This window comes from Taeniopygia guttata, chromosome 1 (genome assembly GCF_048771995.1).
Source record: "Taeniopygia guttata chromosome 1, bTaeGut7.mat, whole genome shotgun sequence".
Lineage (NCBI taxonomy): Eukaryota > Metazoa > Chordata > Aves > Passeriformes > Estrildidae > Taeniopygia > Taeniopygia guttata.
Genome location: NC_133024.1, coordinates 44625848 through 44652100, shown reverse-complemented (window position 1 = coordinate 44652100; position 26253 = coordinate 44625848). Strand labels below are relative to the sequence as shown.

Sequence of the window (26253 nt, the reverse complement as noted above, 5' to 3'; positions counted from 1 at the left end):
AAACCAAATACTTTCAAAGGAAAGATGATATATTAACTGCACAAAATATTTGTTCGCTTTTTAAAACCTAGGAAATTCTTCTTATTCATATGTAGCAAACTGGGTGTGCCTCATCATAACTAAGATGCCATTTATAACTGGTGTCCATTTGCTATTCTGGTTCAATAACCGTGCATTTATTAACAGGTTTAATTTTTTTCCCTTTAAATTAATAAGTATTTTTTTCAGCTAATCCCAAACTTCTCAATAAATCAAAAATTCTAAACTGGATTACATGACTATTGCTTCTGTTGTTTCCATTCTCTTACATTCCATGCTGTAAAAAGATTATTTATGTATGCTTTTGTTACTGTTAAATTGCTTATTCTCTCCAGTTTTAATTGTTTTGAAAGCAAGATTTTTTTTTCAGTATAAATATGGAGTAACATTTATACTGGTATTCTGAATGCTAATGCAAAATTTGAACATTTTTAGTCAGATGCTTATTCTTCAAAATAAATATGAAGAAAAAAAAAGGAAATTAGGGAAAAAGTTCTGAAGCTCAACTATCTTCAGGCTGGGTGAGCTGAAGTAGAAGTTGTAAGGACATAAAAATAGAATTGATAAAATGTAGGTAAACTGTGTGTTTGAAACCTACCAATATCTTGAAAATAATTTAATTAGTTCTGAAGTGAAATTCCATTCTGAAAAATCATGTGTACCACTTCACTGCAGGTCTGCTCTTTGGATGAAGTAATTGGCTTCCTTCAAGTCTGAATCTGGTCGCAGTTTTGGGTATTACATGCTCCTTCAACCACAGTGTACATATCATGAGTCAGACTTGACTGACTCTGGCTTTCACGGCCCTCCACCACAGTGCACAGTGTGCACTCAGCCTGTGGACCACTGAGCACTGACACACTGCTGTGACATGCAACAAATAGCTTTGTCATCACACCGTGGAATCACTACCGTGGTAAACTCAGACAGGATTATCAGAGTATTTTAAGCTAGTAGAACTGAAAATGCCTCAGAGATGACCTAAACAGGATGATGTTCAGGATGCACAATCTAATCTGAAAATCTTGGCCTGTTGACTAAGAATAGCTTTGTGATATAGCTTTCCTCAGGACTGTGAATATAGGCTCTGCTTCTGTCTCTGTATTGCACTCCTTCTTATGACCAAGAGACATCCTACTTCTAACTAAGCATGAATCCTTTCCAAGCATGAGATCACCCTCTTAAGCATTTGTTCCTTTCCTGATTTATTCAATATTCCCACAGCTTTGGTTTGTTTCTCATTCCACACTATATGTTCCCACAAGTTGTCTTCCAAGGCACCAGTCTGGCTTTAAGGACTTCCAGAAGGTGGTGGTATACAGTGGAGGTAGGCAACTTAAAGTGTAGAATTGCATCACTTTACACGTTGGCAGATTTAGTCCTGCACTCCTACCAATGTTCAGCAATACGCAATATTGAAATTTTGACCTTCCAGTGAACATCTGTAGCAAGGCTTGTTGATATTGAATAGTCAGTGCAGAATTACTCATAAATCAACTTCTTCCCACTTATCCATGCTTTTAAAAGTCACTTGTAGCTTTTGACATTGTTGCTCAATATCAGCCTTCCTTCCTTAAAGTTTTTTATTGTTATTTGTCTTATTCAATTCTCCTTGTAAACATTAATCATAGTTTCATCATAATGCATGATTTTATGTTTGTTTGCACAAACTTTAAAAATTTCTCAGAAATTTCTGGTTTGAATTTATTGCCATTTACACAGGTAAGAGGACTACTGAAGATTAAGGTCACACCACTGCTGGCATGAATTTTTGAAGAAAAAAGATAAAATTTTGGATTTTCTCTATTTAATGTTGATAAAAAAGATGAAGACCTTTCTTCCCTAAAATAATACCTATTTGAGATATAGCCATTAAAAGATTTTCCATCTTTTTTCAGAAATAAATATTTATAAATGACTGTATTCTATAAATGCCTGCAGTCTTATGAGGCAAAACCTGTGATTCATTTAATTCTCAAGCTAAAGAGAACATAAAGATTTCTGTGAGGTTCTGTGAAGTGAATGAATCATTAAGTAAAGAATGTGTCATTTAGCCAATTTTAAACTTAGTGATGTTGTTACATAGAATGTCTTATCTTCAGAACATAATGTCACAACATTTTTTAACATTGATTTTAATGGACACTTCAAAATCTTTTTGAAAATTGTTACACTCACAGTCACCTAAAACCTGAACAGCTTGTCTAGAATCCTCAAAGTATTCTAAAAAATACAATAAACTTGGAAAAAACCCCCAAACAATAAAAATGCAGCAAATAAAATCTGCATTAAAAATTAACTAAACTCTAAGTCAATTACTATGATGGAAAGGCATTTTCAAAAGAAAAGCTTTAAACTTACTTTAACTTCTAAATATTAAACTAAGTTCACCCATATCAAGATTTCCTTTGACTTCCATTGCTCCATCAGAGATATTCTTCTGCTGTTTATGTACAGTTTGTCTTCAACAGTGACTTTGATTGCCATTTTCTGGTTCCCCATAGAAATGGCTGAATGTATTTTCAGTATAATCAATCTATCAATGAATACAAACAATATTTTCTCCTGTAAGATTCTGAAGTGCCTCTTCTATATATATCATATTAGTGACATTTTTCTTCTTAGATTAACAGAATTTTGGTTTTTATTATTATAGAGAAGTTTGATATAGGTAAAGTAATTGCTGGAAGACACAAGACTTTGACCTGATGGAGCAGTTCCCATCTTGTACATCCAAGTCTGCATCTTGACCCGTTATAAATTTTATGATAGACATAAAACCACTTACATATTCTTACTGTACATAAAACTCATCAGAAGAAAAACTAGACCAAGGAAAGAGAGAGAAGGTTCACAACAAGAGAGCATTCGATCCGCGTGATTGTGAGACCGGGATTATTGGTCATAGCACAAAGTGCGCTATCTGGTAGTTTAGATGTTATTACCCTTATTAACCTTATTAAAATTCCTTTAACTGTTAAGAATTAAAAACAGGCAGTTAATTTCTTTGCACACAGGTCTTTAATTTCAGTATGGTTTCATCTGAAATATAGACCTAAAGCCTCAAAGAAATAGTAATCTCCCAGTTAAGATTTTTTTTGTCTATTATAAAAGAAACTTGCTGCAATAGTCCAAATAAAAATTGCATGAATAACGTATAGAGAATTTGGTTTCTGAAGAACTTACAAAACGACTTAATTTCTTTTTGTAATTAAAGAAATGCACAGTTTCAAAGCAAGATGTATGTATTTTCTTTGTCATCTGAATTGTTCCATCACTATGGATGCACTGATGTAGCATCTTTGTCTCCTTATTCATTTACTAGCATTGTTTTTTAATAGTATACATTCAGAACACTGAGAAGATATGCAATGCAAAAATTGTAAGCTAAACTCCAGTTATTCAAAAGATATTAAGCCTCTCAAGTTTATACCACATACGCTAAATGTTGCATCATGAGCACAGAAAGGGAATGCTTTCTTTCATGCTTCCTTTCCCCATTTCATGCTACTTCAATTACTGCACCAATTATATTTATAGAAGATAAGAAGAGATTATGTAGTGGGTTGACCCTGGCTGGATATCAGGCACCCATCCACCTTTCTCTCCTTTCCCCAACTGGATAAGGAGAGAAAATATAACAAAGGTTTCATGGGTTGAGATAAGGACTGGGAGAGATCACTCATCAAATATCATCACAGACAAAACAGGCTTAAATTACAGATATGAAGTAAATTTATTGCTAACAAAATAAGAGCAAGATGATGAGAAGTAAAAACAGACATTAAAAACATCTTTCCTCCCACTCCTTCCTCCTTCCCAGCTATAACTCCTCCCCCAGCAGCTCAGAGAGACAGGGAATGGGGGTTATGGTTCATCATCTATTGTTCCTTCCCCTGTTCAGGGAGACGATAGCTCCACTATTCCAATGTAGGATTCTGCCCACAGGAGAGAGTCCTCCATGGACTTCTCCAATGTGAGTCTATCTCTGACCAACCACTCTCTGCAACCTCTTGCAACATGAGTCTATTCCAAGGACAACAGTACCCCTCAATCCTCTGCAGTGTGGGTCACTCTTCCACGGGGTGAAGGACTTTAAGGACAGACTTCTCCTGCATGGGTCCCCCATGGGGTCACAAGTCCCACCAGAAAACCACTCCAGCTTGGGCTTCTATCTCCACATGTCTGCAGGTCCCTGCCAGAAGCCTATTCTAGTATGGGCCACCCACAGGATCAGAGCCTCTTCTCAGGAACCTACCTCCTCTGGCATGGGTTTTCTCCATGGGCTGCAGGTGGATCACTGCATCCCCATGGCCCTCCGTGGGCTGCAGTGGCACGGCTGTTCCACCATGGTCTGCACCAGAAGGCTGCAGGGGAATTTCAGCTCTGGAACCTGGAGCATGTCCTGTCCCTCCTTCACTGACCTTGGTGTCTGCAGAGTTGTCCCTCTTGCACATTCTTACTCTGTTCTTCTCTGGCCACAATTATATCTGCTCAATAGCAATTTTTTTTTTTCTTAAATATGTTACCACAGGGGAGTTTCTATCATTTTTAGCTGATCCAGCTTTGGCCAGGAGAATATCCATCTTGGAGCTGACAGGGACTTTGCTGGTCATGGTGGAAGCTTTTGGTAGTGTCACACAGAAGCCACCCTATAGACCCCCAGCTGTGGAATCTGGCCATACAAACTCAAGGCAGAAACTAAACCCTAAACTCTCCAGACTTCTTATTCATGTGAAAAAAAATGTTTGTAGAACAAATAAATTACTTCTTTAGTGATTTCAGTCACCAGTGACAATAAAGGACATAAGGAAACTGGTCTTCCCAGTTTGTAACAGTTTTTCACTAGTACCTATTCCTTGCTAACATTGAGAAGCAGTTAGTAGAATATTTTCTTCATAAGGGTTGAAGAGAATTAAGATATGAAACTAGCACAAATAAGAACATGAATAAGAAGACATCCCATTTTAAGGAAAATTGAGATATCCAAAATTTTCAATAACAGCAAGAGCTTATAATGAAAACCATTTTCATTTTTGGTGCCATTAAAAGCAAATCATACCATTGCTTTTATTTATCTATTTATTTAATAATCTGTTTAGCCTAATTATGCCCATTTAAAAAGTCTGAATTGTTCTTAATTATAATTGGTTTCAGCAAATTTAATCAGTGCAAAATTATCTGATATCTGTAATAGCCATGTTCATTCTAATCACATTAGCCTATGTTAGCTGCTGCATGTTCCAAAACACAAGTTAGTGGAATTAATTTTGTTTACATAGTAGGCTGCAGATTATATCCATGCTGATGTATGCCTTTATTTTTTTTTCAAACTCTTATTTTAATTATCATTATCAGTGAAAACACACAGAGAGCAAATATTTTTTTCTTTACCAAATATAATTAATAAATCACTTATATTTATTTTATTACACAAATTACTAGATATTGTGTCCAAAACTTTAAGCCATTATTTTCTCAGAATGTTTTTTTATATATATCTTCTTTGGACAAAGTATTGATTTGAAATTTGTACAGCAGTTAACCAACTAGCATCTCAGTCCCAAATGGGGCTTGTAGATGCAAAGGCAGTATAATAATTTACAGTCATATTATCTCAGTCAGAAGAATAGAATAAATACACACACATATCTTCAGAATGCACATAGAGAAATTGCTTCCTATCTATCAATATTAAAATTTATGCCCTGTTCTTCATCTGTTTATTTACATAAACTAAAGAGCAGGAGTGTTAGGTAAGCTTTTCTGATAAGAAACATTTTCAAACTTCTGATTTGGGGTCCATAGCATTTTTATTTTATTAAGCAGCAACTTCTGTAAGCTAGCATTATTGATGATGAACACTAATATAATGAGATTGACTTGTCTACACTCTGTCTTTTATTTAATCTCTCCCAATCCTCACTGCTAATGTTAAATTTGTTTTAACAAATATTTTGTATGAATTCTGATATTATTTCTAAAAACATTGTATGACTGGTGATTTCTATTGCATCTGTCCCTTTATTGTCATACTGTTATCATACTGCTTGTGCTGATTCTCACATTGTGTGAATTATCCCAAGAATTCTACAACATTTTCGTACAATTCTGACACTGATTTAGCTATTATTTTAGTTTTAGGAAGAGGTAAAAGCATTTAATCATTGTGCTTCTTAAAAGCATGAGATTTACATTTGGATCTATTTTCAATTTCTCTTGGGGTTTGTAGGTGGTGTACTCAGTCAACGGCAAAGAATTACCTGACAGTGACTGCACCCATATCATACTTCTTCCTCAAGATAAAAAACATCACATGTTTTTGTGTCATTTTTAGGCAATTCAGAAAAGAAGCTGGTAGGACCCCTTAGCAGACTGGCTCTGGACATCACCTTACATTGTAATAAAAAAAGATGAGTGGACAGTCAATGCTTTTTAATGAACCTGAGAGCCTTTAGGTCATTGGATTTGTAGTTGACTGAAAGATTACACATTGGCTTTTTATTCAATTTTTTAAATGTACCTGCAGGAGTGAGAGATTTTTATGGTCAGTGTGAATGGGAAGAGGAAGACAAGAGCAGTGGAACAAAAAATTTGCTATCAGGAGGTGTCCTGCAACATCAAGAAGTTCAGTACATAAAAGGAACTTGTCTGCTGAGTTGAAGAAGCTTGTAGGAGCTTTGGATTTCTAATAGGGCTTTAGAACTCTACGGCTAAGAGTAGATAATTTTGCTGTAAACATGAACTTCAAAAGATGGCTTTCAGTCCATTAGCGTCAAAAGAAAATATGAAAAGACCAATTTTTGTAATTTTTGTGCATTAAACAATTGAAAATAATGTAGGAGTGTTGCCTACAACACAGCCAGGGTTAGTCTATTTAGTTCTGGGTTTCTAAAACAGACTTTAGATGCCCAGTTTGAATTAAGTAACATTATAGACTTACAAAGGTCAGGTCAAAAGACTCTTTTTACGTGTTAGAAAGTCAGCCACTCTCAAAAGTAAAGAAATTACAATTATGGTTCTGTTTATAACATTAATTTGATCCCTACATGTACATATGGTCTGTAATTAGATCCCCTCATATGCTTTTCTTGGAAGCTCTCAGCATCATTTTGTATATGGAACCAACCGTGCTTACTTAGAATGCAACAACTCAATAATTTCCTTTCTTTTCCCTGATAAACATATGCCTTATTTATGGCACAATATTCAAAGCAGATTCAGAAAACAGGAATAATTCCTACTGGAATTTTTCCATGTCCCCTTTGCTACAATATGCAACATTAAACGCTAATGAATGCATGGTAATGGCATCCTTCTGAGATAAGTATGCTTTACTCTCTCCACTGTAAATGCAAGAAACAAAGGCCCAGATATATTATCCACTGCTTTAGAATTTATTTTGAGAGACATTATCTGATTTTTCATATTTAAAAAATCCAAACCACTGAATTGCAATGTAACAGCTTAGAGTAGAGGAAAAAAAATGTGTCTTAATTGCCAACTCGGACTATGCCTTTTGGCAACAAGGGTTGTAAAGAATGGACTGGTCTCTAGGATCTGAAATAGCATTAATCTCACATGTACATAAAAGTGCAAATCCAATTGATTACCTGGAACTAATTTTAAAAGTCCAGCTCAGTGGAGCTTTGGGAACAGACTGTGATTCCTAAATACAGGTCTTAAGTGCTATTTGAAATGTCTTAGGCTTCATGAGGTCTCAGCTCATGAGACATATCCCTGGAAGCCCTATGCCTGTCTGCACTGGCATCTGAAATTCAGAATGGATTTACAAGTGTATCTCAATGTCATTAGACACTTCATATAGAAGGCTGATCCCCACCCTCATTCATATTTGGGAGAAGATACAGAGCTGTTAGTTCATCCTAAAATTTGAATAATTGAATGGAGTATCTCTTCAGCAGGATCCAGATGAGTGAAACTGTAAGTGTCCACTGATGAATGTGTGATGATGAGGTTTTCCTATTTGGTGTGCTTTGCTGTTTCAGGAGACCACATATCCCTTTGCATATTCTTTGTCATATCTGTCAATCACTTGTAGGACTGCCAAATACTCTTCAGATTTTCAAATTGCACAGATATGCATGTATAGATATCTGAATTGGGTCACCTTGTGAATGACTGAGTTCATACTGAGACAAGATAGCTAACATGTCCTTGGAATTTATACCTGGAGTGAGTTTTGTGGATGTTTTAAGGTGAATTTATTCTCTACAATATGCCTTAAAATGTGCTACATTGAAAAAGAGCTGGGATGGGGTTTGGTTTGGGTTTTTTTTGGGTTTTTTTCCCTTTAAGTGACCAATATTTCATTGTTCATTTGTATTTCTCTCTCAGTTGAATTCCTTCCTGATTGCACCTACCAATTTCTCTGTTATTCTATACACACACTGGTGCACTCTTTCAGCTTCTAAACCTTATTCAAACTCCAGTAAAATCTACTTGACACCACACTGACCTACTCTTAGCATATATTTTGGCTTATTTGCCCATCTAATCCTCGTTCCACTGACCTTTTTTTCCAAACTTTTGGCCTCAGGATACTCCCTTTCACTCTCTGTCCTGGGTTCATTATCAGGTTAATGTATTTTACTCTTTCTTTCTGTCTTCTCCTGGACCTTCTTGAAGATTGAGAAACATAGTTTCTGTCTTCAGTATTTTGTACCTTCAACATTAACATTTTCTACCTCAACATTAACATTCCCACTCTGAGAAACTGTAGAAAATTTAATGAAATAACAGGTGTTAAGTGCTGAAATTTGTGTTACCCTATTCCCTTCCAATGAATGAGAAAGAGTAAAATCAATAATCAATATGGAAGTTCTTTCCTTGCTCTCATTCCTAGATTCCCATAGGCTGGTATTTTCCAGTTTTTACTTGTAGTTGGTATCTTTCCACAGGATAGATCTGACATGGAGATTCTCAGGCAGAATGGCCTAAAATTGCTAGTTTTTGACATAGGTAGTTTTTGACACATGTTATTTTCAAGTAAAATATTAATTATTTGAGAAATACTGTCAGTCTTCATATATTTTCAAATCAGATGCTAGAATCTCCAAGGGAAGGAGAATAAAGAAGAATCTGAAGGATACCTTGACCGGTGCTTTTCAAAGTGTTAGGAAATAATGATCTTACACAAAAATTGTTTGATTTTGCCATTGTCATGATTCTGAATAGCTAATGACCTAATTACAGAACTATTTTTAAGCTAAGTTGCCTGGATAGAATGCTTTGGAGCTGTTCAAAATAGATTCAAGGAGTAAACAACCACTGAGCAATTTAATCTGTCAGGACCTCAGCTTTTCATCTTATTTTTTGGTCTTCATCTATCATCCTATATCTATATTCCAGAGTTACTTCATCCCATTTGTTATACTAAAAAAAGCATTCTGGCACCCATTCTTAGCTACATTAAGGTTAAAGAAGGGTAAAAAAAAGGGGAAAAAAAACTGACTCAAGGTTTCTAAATGTACAGCTTCATTCGGTTTCCAACACATGGAAATCTATATTAATTAGCATAAAAAAAGGTTTTGTGCATGACTCCAAGGTTCCATAAACCAGGAGTCACCCATAGGTCTGTTGGCAAACGAGCCATTCCTCTCCACAGGTCTTATTTCTCTATAATGCCTCAAACATCAGTAAATTCCTACATTAGATAACAGAAGTCCAGAATGTTTTGGCTCCCTGTCAAGGGGGCCTCAAAATGGTCTCAAGGATATACAGGCATATGAATCTTTGTGAGTGATGAGAACTTTTTTTTTTTCATTTAACTTCCACACAATTAATCTTTGGAAGATGAGGACAAAGCAGCCCTCTTCTTACATGTTTTCACATGTTCCTTGACATCTCCTGCTGGAAATTTTTACTTCATGAGGAAATTAAAACCATTATAATCTAGCAAATGGATGCATTTTATCTCCCTTAACTTGCTTCTGAAATTTTAACCACAGCTTTACAGAAGCTAAATTCATCAATATTGAGGTTCAAGAGAATCTGGAGACAAAATGGTTTATATAGAATGTTGTTCACATGGGAGCACATCATTATCACTAAAAAATAATGCAATAATACATTATTGCAAAGTAATTTATAAGGATGACAATAAGACACAATTTACAGTAAGCATCACCTCTTATTTTTACCTTAGCAGTTTTAAAATTCATAGAACTACAGGAAGGAGTTGGGTCAAGGGAGAATGAATGGCTGTTGCTGGAAAGCATATGGAGACATACCATATTATATTGAGAGGCATCAGAGAACGTATTGTATTGGACAGTTATTGAGTTTATTGCCATACACTCCACCCCAAACAGATATTAATTAACAATTAAATTAAATCTTCATATTAGTTCTTCTATTAATTTACAATAAACTAGATCTTTCATGGTAAATTCCAAATTCATATGGCTTGTGCATATTACAAATGCTTACTTACACAGAAAATAATTTTGCCCTGTGACTCTTCAGAAGCTGAGCCAGAATTTTCAGCAATGAAACTTTCTTTTTAAATTCTGCTGTTTTGTTTTACGTATTTATTCTTTTTACACCTTGCTTAGTTCTCTTTTCTTCTACTAGGGTTTCCAGGTTTTTGGCCTCAACAAAATTAAAATCTAAAATTTTGCTCATTAGAGCATTATTAGTATTTAATAATTAAAATACAATAACAATAATTAATTCTAGCTGATATGGTGCTTTATTTCAGACACAAATGCATAACTAATTTTCATATTTGCATTTCTGAAGAGTTATATAATTTAAAATATGTTTAAACACAGCATTATACTACTTGGTAAATGTGTGTTGCAGATAGAATTTTTTTTTGTTTTCCTACTCATATTAAAAAGATTATCAAAATTAAAGTTAACTATTGAAAAAAATTAGGAGGTTAAACAACATAGATCCTTTAAAAGCATTTCCAAGTAAAAGTCTGATCATTTGATTTTCAGAAGCAATTATTTTACTTGTAAAATTTTCCAGCAGATTGTTTTGAGCAGTTTTAATTTGATTCTTCTTAAATATTAATGTTTTGTTCCTAAAACATTAAAACTTCATGAAGATCTAAAGAGTTATACACTTTCTAAGGCTAAAATGAGTATGTTTAGATTCATAAAACAGAGTTCTAAGTTAGTGTGCTCAAATAATAGGTGTAATATTAACACCAAAAAACATCCAAGTATTAAGAAGGAAAAATAAATCTAAGTCATGAATAAAATATAATGGATGAAAATACAAAATTTGGATACTATAACAGCAATTATTATGTTCTAAACAAGAAACATCCACTATCAGAATAATCTGTTTTCCCATCAGACATAATTTTTAGCATGGAACATGAGAATATGTTCAATAATATATGTGGAGAAAATAGCTAAAAAAAAGAGAGATTCAATGATGATTCATCATAAGATTATGAAATTAATAAAAAAGTACCACAGTTTATAAGCAAGCTGTAAACTTGACAATGCATTGGGTGCACATGTATCAAAGTAAGATGAAACTGGAAAAAAACATGCTCTAAAATTTCCTTTTCTTTGGTTACTCTTAAATAAAAATGCAGATAACTTTGGGGAAAGGTCACAAAATAATTCTGGTTATTTTCCCTCTTATTGAATGACTTTAACATTTTCTTCTTAACAAGTCCACTTTAAGGGAAAATTGGGTAATCACCCAATACCATTTTTAAAATTTTCTATATTTTGAGCCATTTTCCATTAAAATGGAACTGGTGATTGTAAACTATTCAGAAATAAACGGTACTTTAATGATTCACTGACCATGTAAGTTTAGCATGTATAAAATTCCATCAGTTTTGAATTGAATCCCTCGCAGCCCCAGTGGGCTGAGGAAAGCCTGGAAAGACTAACGGATTAATCTCTACAGGAAACAGAGATCACTCAGTATCTCTGGTCTGCAGCCAAGCTCAGGTGTAGGGTAGAATATATTCAACAAGCTAGCAGGCTTTTTAGCATGCATGGGAACCTGTGTGCCAAACAGAGGTGTCAACAGATTTTATGATATGTCAGGATGAAAAAACATGACGACCGAGTCTTCATATTATTAATAATTGCGGTAATGTGCATTACTTCACTGGTTTGATGGAAGTGAGCAGAGTGAGTGAGGCTTACAGAAAAGACACATGCACCTAAATAAAATCCATGTACTAAACTTTCCAGTGACATTACAGCAGTTCTGTTTCACAGTATTCATTGTAGTATAAGGAATTCATTATCTGTTTCAGAGAAAAAAAATATTGTATAGACACTTCCATTATAATTTTATTTCAGAGATGAAAAAAGGAGAAAAGTGAGCAGAAAATGAGACAACATGAAAGAAACAGAATCAAATCTTTACAACTAAAATTTTTGCATCATTACTTAACTCTTGTTTATACCAGTAACTCACATTACTTATAACCTGGACCCTAAAACTCATATTTATATGCAATTATGATTTTAAACTCACATTGTGCTGCCAACACAGACTGCATATTAATTTCCACAAAAATTGTGCTCAGCATTGTAATTTGCAATTACAGAGATCGTAAGACCACCTCTTAGCACTGTTTACTGTACATTCACTACACATTGAACAAATAATATGTTTAAGAGAATTTTACTCCTCCCTCAAGAATTTTTAGTTTGAGAACTTAGGAATCCCAGTACCTAATTTTCCTCTTTGGCTTTTCTGACAGTTTCTGCACTCCCTTAGGCAACAACATATTCTGCACAGTGAATGGGAAAAGGGAGATTACAAAGATTGGCCCCTAATCAGAGACAACACAGAACAAAATAATCTCTACAGGTCTAGCTACTGCTATGACCAACACAGAATGTTAAAAACTGTATTATAAATTTCATCGTATTTAAAGATATATGTATTTAACATATATGTGTACATATGTATTTTACTTTATCCTTCTAGGTCAAACTCTAGGTATGTTATGTAAAGTTGGCAGAAAAACCAAAAAACTTTTTCTACTTCTATTAAAGATATTGTAGGACTTCAAAAAACAGCAGGGCAACAGAAAGAATAGTTCTCTACACGGATGGTCTGCAACCAATCCTCAACATCCTCATTAATGATCCGGAAAATAGTCAGAGTATACACTCAGCAAGGTTGCTTATGACAGAAAACTAGGAGAGGTGTCTGATATACCAGAGGATTATGCTGTTGTCCAAAGGGACTTCGGATAAGAACGTAGAACTCGACATCTTTCAGTGGTCCCCTATGACAGGAATAAAAGCAATGGACACAAACAGAAGCATAGTTGGTTCCCTCTGAATGTAACAAAACACTTTTACACAGTGAGGGTAATGGAGCACTGCCAGAGGTTGCCCAAAGAAGTCGTGGCATCTCCTTCTTTGGTGGAATTGAAAAGCCATCTAGAAATGTTCCTGAACAACCTGCTCTAGGTGATACAACTTGTGCAAGGGAGTTGAGTTAAATGAATCTTCAGATGTCCCTTCTAACCTTAACCATGCTTTGATTCTGTGAAAAGCACAGCCAGGTAATATCTCCCATTTAACCCTCTAGTTTCACATTTGATCCCAACCACCTTAACTAATTTTCTAAGTGGCTGATAATTAACCATAAATCCTATATGATGAATACCTCCTAGCAGAAATGTTAACATTTTTGAGCTTTTCACTTTTCTAAAACAGATGTTAGAGCCAGGATGGAAACTACATGTCTTTATCTGCTTAGGACCAGCTCCATTTATTTATGTTATTTAACTGCAAATATCCAGAAAAGGAAAAAAAAGAAAGGATATTTTTCACTATAGTAATCCTGTCATAAGCATACTTGCATAAGATGTAATCCTTTTCTAGAAATATATTTTTTAACAAAAACCCAAATAGTCACATTGCTGTGAGTCTGCAGATCACAGTGAGACAGCCTCATATTAATGAAATACATTTATGAATGTTAAGGGATTACATTGGTCTCAAGTACCTCCTTGTTTTCAAGTCAGTAGCAAAATCCAATTATTGATCATATTTGGTTGTCTGGAATGTTTACAGCAGACTGTATTCTTCTTTGAATAGTTGCTAATTTACACAAATGGTAACTTGTATTTGTAGGGAGAAAGATTATAATTGTTGAACACTCCTCAAGTGATTACTGGAACTCTGGAGCTTTAAAAAAATGTTATTGTAGTATCACAGAATGGTTTGGGTTGAAAGAGACCTTAAAGATCACCTGGTTCCATTCCCCCTTTCTGCTGTGGGTAAGGACACCTGTCACTAAACCAGGTTGCTCAGAGCTCCATCCAACCTGGCCTTAAACTCTTACAAGGATGGGCCATCCACAACTTCTCTAGGCCACCTGTTCCAGTGTCTCACCACCCTCACAATAAAAAATTTCTTTTTTTCCTAACGTATAACCTAAATCTACTCTCTTTTAGTAGAATTAAGCTGTTTTCCCTCATTCTGTCACTACATGCCCTTGTATATAATGTCTCTCTATCTTTCTTGTAGGCTCCCTTCAGGTACTGGAAGGCTGCAATTAGGCCACTCTTAAGCATTCTCTTTTACAGCCTTAACAAACCCAATTCTCCCAATACTCTTCATATAAGATGTATTCCATCCCTCTAATGAACTTGGTGGGCCTCCTTTGAACATGCTCCAACAGGTCTGTATTATCACCATGATTTTTTGGGGAAAGTTTTGTTTGTCATAAAAAAGTACTATGAAGGTATGAAAGCTCTATAAAAACTAGGTTTATATTGCACCAGAATGAGTTTTTCAGACACAGCAGTTCTGATCTGATGTGAAAAATATGGGTTTTTTCCTCAACAGTCTGTAGGAATTTCTGAGGGGTACCAAAACCTGATCACTACAGACTACTGAATGTCTAGTATACCAAATGCTTGTGACAATAGCTGTACCACCATAAGTGTTTTCAAAAACTGTGTGTTATATAGCAGTGTTTTCAGAAAATACCAGCCAGAAATCTGGTAAAATTATTTTAGTATCTAGTACGCAAGCATCTAGATGGTATTACAATTCCTTTACAATTCTGAAATATATGGTTTGATTATCTCGTATATTTTCCAAATACTAGTGACAAACAGTAATATTGTAGTTTATATGTGCTACTTATAAGTTCTCTTCTCATAGAAGAAAAAATTTAAAACTTGACTACTTTTTATTGCTCTAATTTAATTTTTACATTATTCTATTTTTAGACACTTATTCTGAAGTTGAGAAATTATGGCAAAATTCGGAATCTAAGTGAAAAATATAGTCTTAACCTAAAGCATGGCAGGTTATTCTCATTTTCTTGTAAATTTCTTTTCTGGCAGCACTAATGCCTTCCCTTGAGCATTAAATTATCTGAAGAAGCAAAGCATAATTTTTTGTGGGACCTTGTAACAAAGTCAGAACGGATCATCCTCAACCTAACCTCACAGTACTACATAGATTTAATTAAGAAGCTGAGTATTTAGTATACCTCAGGAGGTAATTGTTGCTGAAATATTGCAGCAAGCTGTAGAGGTTTCTGGTGGGGTGACAATAAGATGTACTCTTGACTTTGCATAATTAGTTACTATGCACAGAAAGAAAGTCGTCATGGCAGATAAAGTGTTTTAGAGATGAACTTTTCAAGTGGCACAGTGTCCATTAGAATGGGTCACAATAAAGAGAACAGCCTTGAATCCTGTGTCCAGTTCTGGGCTCTTCACTACGGGAAAGACATTGAGATACTAGTATATGTCCAGAGAAAGGCGAGAAAGCTGGCGAAGGTGCTGGAGCACACATCTTATGAGGAGCAGCTGAGGGAGCCTGAGGTGCTTAGCCTGGAAAAAAAGCGGGCTTAAAAAGGATCTTCTCACTCTCTATGGCAACCTGAAAGGAAGTTGTAGCAAGGTGAGGGTCAGTATCTTCTCCCAGGTAAAAAGAATCAAGTTGAGAAGAAATGTCCTCCTGTTGTGCCAGGGAGGTTTAGATTGTATATTAGGAAAAGTGTCTTTGCAGAAACAGTTGTCAAGCATTGGAACAGGCTTTTCATCGAAGTAGTGGAGTTGTCATAAGTGGAAGAGATCAAAAAATGTGTGAGTGTGGCGCTCAGGTGAATGTGGTGGTGCTGGGTTAATGGTTGGAAGTGATGATCTTAGATTGTTTTTCAACCTAAATATTTCTATTATTCTACAGTTACTATAACTTGTTTGGCTCTAAAGAAGCTATGATTTCTTTTTGTTTTCTGAATAGTGTGCCAAGTACATTACCAGTGCCAAGGCACCATGAGGGCCATTGACTCCCTGGTGCTGGAGCTTCAGAGTTGTTGGGATCAAGCTTAGCCCTGTAAGGGCAGGACCCATCAGCCAGGGTCTGTCCCAGGACCCATCAGCCAGGGTCCAGACCTACCCAGCAGCAGGAGAACTGTGAGGCAACGGGACAGTCCCAGCTCTAGGCACCTGGCACATCCCAGGGGACAGGTGAAGATGGGGCTGGGATGTGCATCTGCCTGCATGGCCCAACTGGGCAGGACAGGGCTGAGGGAAGCTGGAGACCAGCCCTGCTGCGGCATCACTGGGTGGGGACTGATGTTTCTGGGGACTGACATGGGGCCCTGGGCTTTGGGCAGGGTGGAGGGAGATGAGCAGGAGGTTGTGGAGGAGTAGTCAGGCTTGGTGGTGCCTCCAGGGCCTTGACACAGAAAATTCTGTGATAAACTCTGATTGCGTTTTCATTTCCTCGAGGAAACACAAGTGACCTTTACATTTTAAAATGCTCGGGCTTTTGAAAAGTGAAGTTAAAGAATATTTGTTTTACCAAGTTACAATTTTAAAATAATAATTTATTCTAACTTTATATTTTATTATTATTACCAGATTATATGTTTCATTAAGAATATCTCTAATGTAATGCAGTGATCAGTTCTTTTTAAACAGTGTTTGTGTTTAATTTCAGGTTTGAGGAGAGAGATGGTGCTGTCAGGAGACAGAGAAAATTTCCATTGGTAACAAATTCAATGCAGGCTCTGAAACATTTTGATGTATATACAAATTATCTCATATTAAGGATGAAAAATAACATATATTTTGTTTGCTGTGTTTTCTCTTGTGCCATACACTGTGTTTTGCTGGAAGGGGCAACTCAGCCAGAGGGAGAGAAGTCATGTACTTGCTCACTGCTGGCTGTCCTATATTGGATCAATACACAGTTCTTCAGAGCAAGTGGAGCAGCAGTCCTCTCCTGAGGGAAGGAAGCAGAATGGGAGGACTCAAAAGTCTCCACACCAAGAATGGAAGCAGACACTCTATAAAGCAGCAGAGGTAATACACAGGTAGTTTCTAGAGGTTTCCAGTGCACTGCTTGGAATTATTCATTACTCAGCAAGACGCTAAACATTGCTGTACTTAGAGCAAGAGTGAGGTGACAGGAAAGACATACCTCTGAGATGAAACAGTGAGCAGTGAGGACTTGTAATACTGTTTTCATTTTGATTTGATCCAACCAACTTGATCTGAGCTTCTGTTCCACAGAAGTCATTGTATTGTAGTTTATACTTCAATAAAATGTAATGTCAGCAGTCCAGAGTCCTTTCAGTATTTTTAGTATCACCACTTTAAAGAAAAGGTATTGATATACACAGCTGAATTTCAGTCCAGATTCCTTGATTTCATCTATGCATCCAAAAAGAATGCTGTGCTACCTCTTGAAGATATGATTGATTATTTTAAGTAGAAATCAATAAGACAATCTTTGGTCCTACACTCAGAAAGATGAGATTTATTAGTATCCATTTTGTCTCAATGAATGTTTTTTATATGTATAAATTAAATCCTGCATCAATATTTTTCAGGACATATTATTTAAATACCAGGTAAAAAGACCTACAGATGGATCTGCCTGAGGACAGATTACAAATACTTATATTTAATATTAAAACTCTGGTAGGACTTTCTCCCTTTTAATTAATTAAAAATAAAATACATCTGAGCAAGAGAGGAGAAAGAAAGAGAAAGAGAAAGAGAAAGAGAAAGAGAAAGAGAAAGAGAAAGAGAAAGAGAAAGAGAAAGAGAAAGAGAAAGAGAAAGAGAAAGAGAAAGAGAAAGAGAAAGAGAAAGAGAAAGAGAAAGAGAAAGAGAAAGAGAAAGAGAAAGAGAAAGAGAAAGAGAAAGAGAAAGAGAAAGAGAAAGAGAAAGAGAAAGAGAAAGAGAAAGAGAAAGAGAAAGAGAAAGAGAAAAAAAGCGTGATTTAGCAAATGTTATTATGACATGCTATCAAAACAGAATTCTTTACAAGTTCATTTTCTTGAACAGATCCTTTTTCAAAATGTATCAGAATTGTTAGGTAATATTCCCCATTTGCTTCACTATATTCTTGTAAAATATTTCACAACATTTAAAATGAAATAATAAGAAGTTGTGTTACTGATTTCCTTTTAGATAATGGAAAAAAGAAGAGATTGCAGGTTGTATAGACCTCTCAGGAACAATGTTAATAAATGTAAAAAAGGTTAAATATCTGGCAGAACAGGGACTTGCAATTAAGTGTTACAGATTATGTTTAAAATAACATTTGTTCTACATCTAATATGAGCCAAGAGACTCACTAAAAATTGCTTTCCAGATTATACTCTATTCCCAGAAAATTAAAATAATAATCTTTCCCTTGAGTGTTGAGAGGAACAGTATTGAAGAGAAAATTTTTAATACCTCTTTTTGATTTTTCCTTGTAATATTATGGTTTGTGATTATTAGACAGAAATACAAATTTTCAATTTACTGGGCAAATTCATTCATTCCAGACATCTAGTATATGGAGATTTATCTAAGTATGGAAGTAAATAAATTCCAGAGAGATTGACACCACTTTTTTTATCCACTCATCAAGATAATAATAAATGAAACCTGGACACAAAATCTTTCACCTGAAAACTCCAAGTTGATCAATTCTTGAATGATAGATATAAACTTGTATTTGGTTACTGTTGAATTGTCTTGACTTTGATACTTCAGTTGAGTCAGGCCAAATGGTAAGAAAATGATTCTGTGATTACAGTATGTGCTTTCAGTAGCATTTGTATTTCATTAAAGGTGACATAACTACCCATGTTCCAAAACATATTTGCTCCAGACCCTTCATTTATTAAAGTGATTTTATATCCTGGTGTATTGGATTTGTGTGGCCTGGTTTTTGGTAACAGAGGGGATACAGGGGTGTCTCCTGTGAGAAGCTGCTAGAAGCTTCCTCAGTGTCTGGCAGAGCCAATCCCTGGTGGCTCCAAAGACAGATATGTCAATTAGAAATGGTGGTAACACCTCTGTGATAACACATTTAAGAAGAAATCTAAACAAAAAGTGGTTGTGCAGTTGTAATTGTGACTAGAGAAGATCAGAGTGAGAACAGGGGAGAAGAACAACCATGCAGGCATAAAGGTCAATGGAAAAAGAGGCAAAGGAAGTGCTCCAGACATTGGAGCTGAGATCTCTCTGCAGCTCATGGTGCAGACCATGCTGGAGCAGCTGTGGCCCTGCAGGCCATGGAGGTCCATGGGAACACAGAGATCCACCCCAGCCTGTGGAGGAGGAGCCGACAATGGAGCGACTGGATGCCTGGAGGAGGCTGTGAGCCCATGGGAGAGAGGGGGTCTGCTCCCTTAATGGAGCAGCCTGTCCTTGAAAGATTGCATCCGTAGAAGGGTGATCCATGCCGCAGCAGTTCACGGAGAGCTGTAGCTCTTGAGATGGATTCACTCTGGAGAAGTTAATGGAGAGCTGTCTTCCATGGGAAGGACGCAATGGTGCAGCAAGGGAATGACTCGTCTCCCTGAGCAGAAGGAGAAACCATGGGTGATGAATGGACCATAACCCAAATCCCTGTATCCCTGTGCCACTGGGTGGGGGGAGATAGAGCTGGGAAGGAGGGAGGGGTGGGGGAAGGGTGTTTTTTAAGGGCTTATTTAACTTCTCATTATCCTGCTCTTATTATGCTAGTGATAAATTCAACTCATATCTCTAAATTGAACCTGTTTTGCCTGTGACAATATTTGATGAGTGGATTCTTCCAGTCCTTATCTCAACCCTTTTTCTCCTTTGTCCATCTGCAGAGGGGAAAGAGGAGCAGCTTTTGTGGGTGTCTGGTATGCAGCACATTTTCTATTTTCATAGATCTTACCTTTTTTTTTTCTTTAATAGATGATGATATGATTTTATTTAAACTTATGGGTTTTAAAATATTTGTTCCTAGCTGGTTATAAAGTTAGCGTTAACATTAAGTGGCCTTAATGCTCTATTCTGAGAGCATTTAATGGAAGTTTTTGAAGACTAGATAATTATTGATATTTTAGTCATTGTAAGACTAAGACATTCCTAAATTAAACATGCTATTAAGTTTCTTTTAATATTTTTTTTTTTGTATTCTCAGCACACATTAACTGACCTGAATTTTTATTAAAGAAAATCATCATAACTGATATAACTCTATAGCATGAATCTTGCTCTAAGGTAGTACTTTTGCATACTCTCTGTATAAGTTTTGGTCAGCATATTGTAAGAAGTATGACAGGCTTCTGCACACGCTGTTGGAGATTTTGAGCCAAAATTCAGTAGAAGTGGGAAATTTATTTTAGCTTCTTTTTTTCCTTAGAAACTGTGTTAATACTGAATTTCCGGAGGGGGGATTGAGATTTTTTTAACCTCAAAACTTGTTTTTTTAAGGGACATTACATTCATGTAATTTCAGATAGCTGAATAGAATAGATGTTATGGATCTCCACTTACAGAACCTGAGAATCTTCTTGAATGAGTGCAACACAAGTTTTATATTAAATCCCTTCTCAGTCCCTTGTGAGCTGTTCATATCCTGCACACATCCTTGCAGCCACAATGACTATCAGGGCATCCACCCATATTCTAGCAGACTATTGATAAGATGCTCATTTTGTACAGTTTCCTTCTTTTCTCTCTTCCTCTTTAATCCTTCAGACTTGGACTGAAAATCAAGCTGTTGCAAATGGAAGCAAGCACTGAGTGAGGAAGTGTCTATGATGATCTCTATAAATTCCTCAAACAGCTGGAATTCAGCCTAGAGGTTTCACCTTGTCTTTGCTCAAAAGATGATTTCTTTACATGTGAAAAAATGGGCGTTTCTATAAAAAATCCTGCATGTCTATGTCTGTGAGGTGATACAGTCCATTATACAGCCTTTTTTTTTTAATGTGTGAATATCTTCTTCTTAAACTAATAAAAACGAGCTTTTATGGAATGAAGAAAATTTTTAAAGCAAAATTTAAATCCAAATATAGTTTCTTTTAATATAGGACTTACTATAATAACTATTAGAACTGTTATTACAAGCATTCTGTTACGACAAAAGCAGGAAATTCTTTCTAACCCTTGACCTGAGCTCTTAAACATGAGGTTTCTGAGTTAAGCACATATATGTCTTCATTCTCTTATCTTAAACTGGTTCTTCTTCCCCATGCCTCTATCCTGATATTACACTTAAACTCTTTTCCACTGAAGAAAAGCTATGAAAATTAGAAAAAATTACATATCACTGTGATGATGAGCACGTTAATAACTGAGTTATCACTAAATATCATACCACCTTTATGATGTCGTACAGGAGTTCAGAGTTCCCTTGCATCTGAGGGTAAGGCTGCCAAGTTATTAATTGATGCTGGGAAGAAGCACCATACAGCATCAGTGAAACAGATCAGTAAGTTTGAACACATATTCAGTGAATCTATTAGCCAGCTCTCTGCTGCTTCTGACTCATCACGTTATCGCAGTTCTCTTGCACTGAAATCAGGTCATATAATTGGAAAAAGAACAAAGAAAGACACACAACTTTAAATTTCTTGTTGCAAATTTTGAATGCCCGCTATTGGGGATATATGTGTATATATATATGCACATACATAGATAGATATACATATGTAAAAATATGTCGATATAAAGAGAATATAGTTCTTTTATTTGGAGAAATACTTTTATAGGATATGTCAGATGGAAATATACTTTACTATTTCCTTTTTTTATCTTACCTTCAAGTTAAAAATGAGAATATAAATTTCACTCTGAAGCTTTTGATATCTAAACCTGTTTGAGATCCTAATCGGTCTAACCATACAGTCCATAAAGATGTCAATATACTTACTGGAGTCAAGGGCACAATTCTTCTTATTCTAAAGTAGATATCTAAACCAAGCTAAATGAACCATAACCCAAAAGTTCCTCTTTCTTTTTTTATTTTTTTCCTATAAAGGAAGTCAGCTTACTATGGCCCTCATTTCAAGACATCTATTTTATGATCATATAAAGTTGGATTACTGTAATCATACTCACAATATTTGAAAAGTAAGCTTACATTAATTTAACCATGCTTCTGATTTTTTCCATTCATTGTTCTGAAAAAAAAATCCTTTCAAATTTTTCACTTTATTAGGTAATAGCTGTGGAATGAGATAGGGAGAAGATTAATGTACCAAAAATGAGAGTAATCAAAGCTGTAAATGACAGAGAAATATGTGTAGATTTATCATATCACCTACTTAATAATAAGCAAATTATTTTCAGATAGCTAAATCATAAGACTTAAGACTGACATTCTTAATGCTAGAGTTAGAAACTTGTAAAAAAAACTTAATAATAAAAAAAAAGGAGACACTCTGGAGAAAACAATCCTTTAAAGCTGTCAACACAAGCCAAAAAGGGAAATCACTGCAGGTATATAAACATGCCAATAGAAACCTTGGAGATTTTTCTCATTTGGGGCTCTGTCTAGTAAGAATCGGAGTTCCACATGGCGAACACCCACGCAGCCAATGTGATACCTCTTCCTTGACTTGCATGAAAGATTCTTCTATTGAAGGAAAAAATCCAGTTAAAACTAGTCATAGAAATTTTATTACTACACATTTCTTACTATAAACTTAATATAACTTTGTAAATCAAGCCCTGCTTAATTCTCTCTCATATCATTCTTTTCAAGATAATGGGTAAAAAGGTGTTTTTCCAGCAAAACATAATAAAACTGAAGTAGCTTAATTAAACTATTACTTTATCTAAATATTAAAATATGTTTATTTGTGTTGTTCTTTCTTTTCTGGAATGTATTCTTAACAGTATAGAAGAGAAATAATTATCTGTAGGGAGCTGCTATATTTATTTCCAGCTATCAGATATCAGGAAATGTCTTCCTCTAATCATGTATTACATCATCATGAGTTATTAGTCATTGCTAATGAAATATTGATCATGTGTCTATTAAGTGTATTCTAGAGACTGGATATAGGTAATCTCAAGAAAATACTAGCACTCTGGCATTATTTTCAGCTACCTTCCTCTACCATATTTCAATCAATCACTCTGATCAGCTGTGCCAAATGTTCCAAAATATGAAATAAGAGCATAGAAATAGAAATGTCCAGTCTGGTGAAACTTTACAGATCAAATGATTTAGAAATAATTATATTAGTGATGACAGCAGCCTTTGGCAAACTGAAAATGAAAACAAAAAGGAAAAAAAGAAGAAAAGGAAAAAGAAAAGAAAAAAAAAAAGGTGCCCTTGAAGTCAATTTCTGCTCACACTTTGAAGAAATTTCTTTGTTCAGCTGGGTGAAATGCCCTTTTTCAGTAGCACATAAAATAGCTTTTGATGAGCCACAGATCTTCCACTTTATTATTATTTTCCATCTTATTAAATTAAGACTTTAGATGAGGAATAGTAACTTTACATAAAAATGCCTACAGCCAAGCTGCCAAAACTTTTACTATGGTCTTGCAATCACAGTTGCTTTGCCATAATTGACCTATTACTTTAGCAACAAAAGAGATCATAGAGATACTATACAATTTGCATAAAGATGAGAAAATATTCTTGAGTTTATGGAATATTGAATAACTTTTCTAAAGACTGCTTTGTTTTCCCGAATATTAGAAAATTACTGTTTCTTTTCCTCAGGTTTTACTATTGAACACAATGTATTTTTTGCCAACTGAATAGTACTGTCTTAGCTATAGAGAACTAAAATAGAAAGTCAGGCTACAAAATATTCAAGCTGTGAGATGCCTTTTTTTTCAGAGTAATGTATTCCATCTATATGGAAGATCAAATGAAGATAAATTTCCTCCCTAAGCTTAACCAAACATCTCATCACAATTCTATTTTACATCATAGAGACAACCACAATAAATTAAACTGAATAATTATTAAAAATATCAGCTACATGTTAAAAATACTTTTTGATTGTTTTTATTTACCATTCTTAAGTACCTGACACAGAACTATGTTACATAATTGTGCGTAGGCAATTGTCCTTGCCTGTTCTATGAATTAGGCATGCTTAATATTTATAATTCTCTTTCCATAAAATACATTCACAATTATGTTGTTTAGGTCTCTCAGCACACAGTGTAGACTGTGCTTCTGTGTCAGGGTGAACCTTCTCTCAAGTCAAGTGGAAATTTCTAATGGGAATTTGAAATCAACCTTTATGGTTCTCATCACTTGAGTTTGGACCCCCATTATTTTTCCAGAACAGATCCCACTTTTTAACCTGTTCTTCACATATTTTCTAATAATAAGGATATAAACTAAGTGGTACAAACACCATAAAAGTGAAAATTGTAGGTTTAATACTCTGTTAGCTCCAACAGCTGATGCTACTTTTAAGAGAACCCTCTCAGATGGAAAAAAAAAAAATTAAAAAGGCTTTGGTTAGCTTGAAAGGCTTTGGGTAGCCTGTTGAAATTTTCCAGCATAAAAATAAAAAAATTTGTTCAGAAAAATGATTTGTAATTTAATTTAATTCTGCAAGACTGTACCTGAATTACTGTCAAGATTTTTATTCCCAGAAGTTAAAATGACCCAACCTTTAGCAGACTTACAGGGCTCTAAAAAACGTACTTTACAAAATGAGATAGGAAAAGCTTTTACTTCCTAAGAAGATATGCAGAAATAAATAAATAAAAAAAAAGATCATGCAACAGATTTAATATGGGAAGATCAGAAAATATTATAATAAATATTGAAGAATAGTCAAAAAGAAGATGTAATTTATATAATATATTAATTGCTCAGGAACAGGGAGAACAAAACACAAAACAGTTGAATTAGACAGCATGAATTCCAATAGTTTCCATTTAAGTGTGCTTAGAAAAAAAAATTCTTTCTCAAAAAACTGACATTGATTTTGATGTGTTTAATGCAATGTAGTGTATTCAGTGACTAAGGAAAACAAACAAATTAATGTTCACATCAGCAGAATCAATTAAATATAATGGAAGAATATAAAGAGTATACTTTGGCCCACAAACCCTTCCCATCTCTTTTACCTTCCGTTTCATAATACTATCAGCTGTTTCCTAGATTACAAATTTCTTTTTTGATCTGGGCCAGTAAGCTTCTCACCCAAATAGAACTAAGTATATCAGAAGTAAGACACATCAGTTTCTGAGGTGTTGTTTTTCATTCTTACTAAACTAAATTCGACTTTCATGTTGACATGTAGTCTGTTGGAGCAGTGTAAATTGTAGGCATTAACAAAGGCAATTATGCTTCTACAGTCAAATTTCTTTGAAAATCTGATTTCCAGGACATAAAAATTATCCATAAATTCTCATAGAATCGAAATATATATAGCAATAATTCTGAAATAATGAAACTTAAAATATGAGAAATACTTAAGGATGTCAAAAGATAAAAACAAATAAATTTGAAACAGGCTAGGTTTGATCAGGAAACCAGGAATCAAAATGTGGAAAGATTACTTTCTTTTTTTAAAAATTATTTTTGAGTCATCTGGCCCAACCTCCCTGTTCAAGCAGGATCATCCTAGAGCACACAGCACAGAATTTTGTCCAGACTTCTTGAATGTCTACAATGAGGGAGAGTCCAAAGCCTTTCTGGGGAATCTGTTCCAGTACATGGTCACTCACAGAGAACTGTTACACCCTTATTCTGGTGGAACTTCCTGTGCAGCAGTTTCTGCCCATTGCCACTTGTCCTATTGCTCTTCACCACTGAGAAGACCCTGGGTTCATGCTCTTGACACCCTCCCTTCTGATACTTACATATATCGACGATGTCCCTTCGTAGTTGTCTCTTCTCAAGGCTGAACAGGGCCAACTCAGTCTTTTGTTGTAAGAGAGATGCTCCAGTTGATTAGTCATCTTTGTTTCCATCTCCTATACCCATTCCGGGAGCTCCATGTCTTTCTTGCACTAAAAGTCCAGCA

General features: G+C 35.2%; 1 long non-coding RNA gene across 1 annotated transcript in view; it reads right to left on the bottom strand.

The window, feature by feature from the left end:
- The window catches only part of LOC140683884 (uncharacterized), a 97485-nt gene that overhangs the window by 5376 nt on the left and 65856 nt on the right, over positions 1 to 26253 (bottom strand). The window contains exon 3 of the long non-coding RNA XR_012055470.1: positions 1 to 26253. This exon is cut by the window's left edge and continues 5376 nt beyond it. This is a non-coding gene — a long non-coding RNA (uncharacterized lncRNA).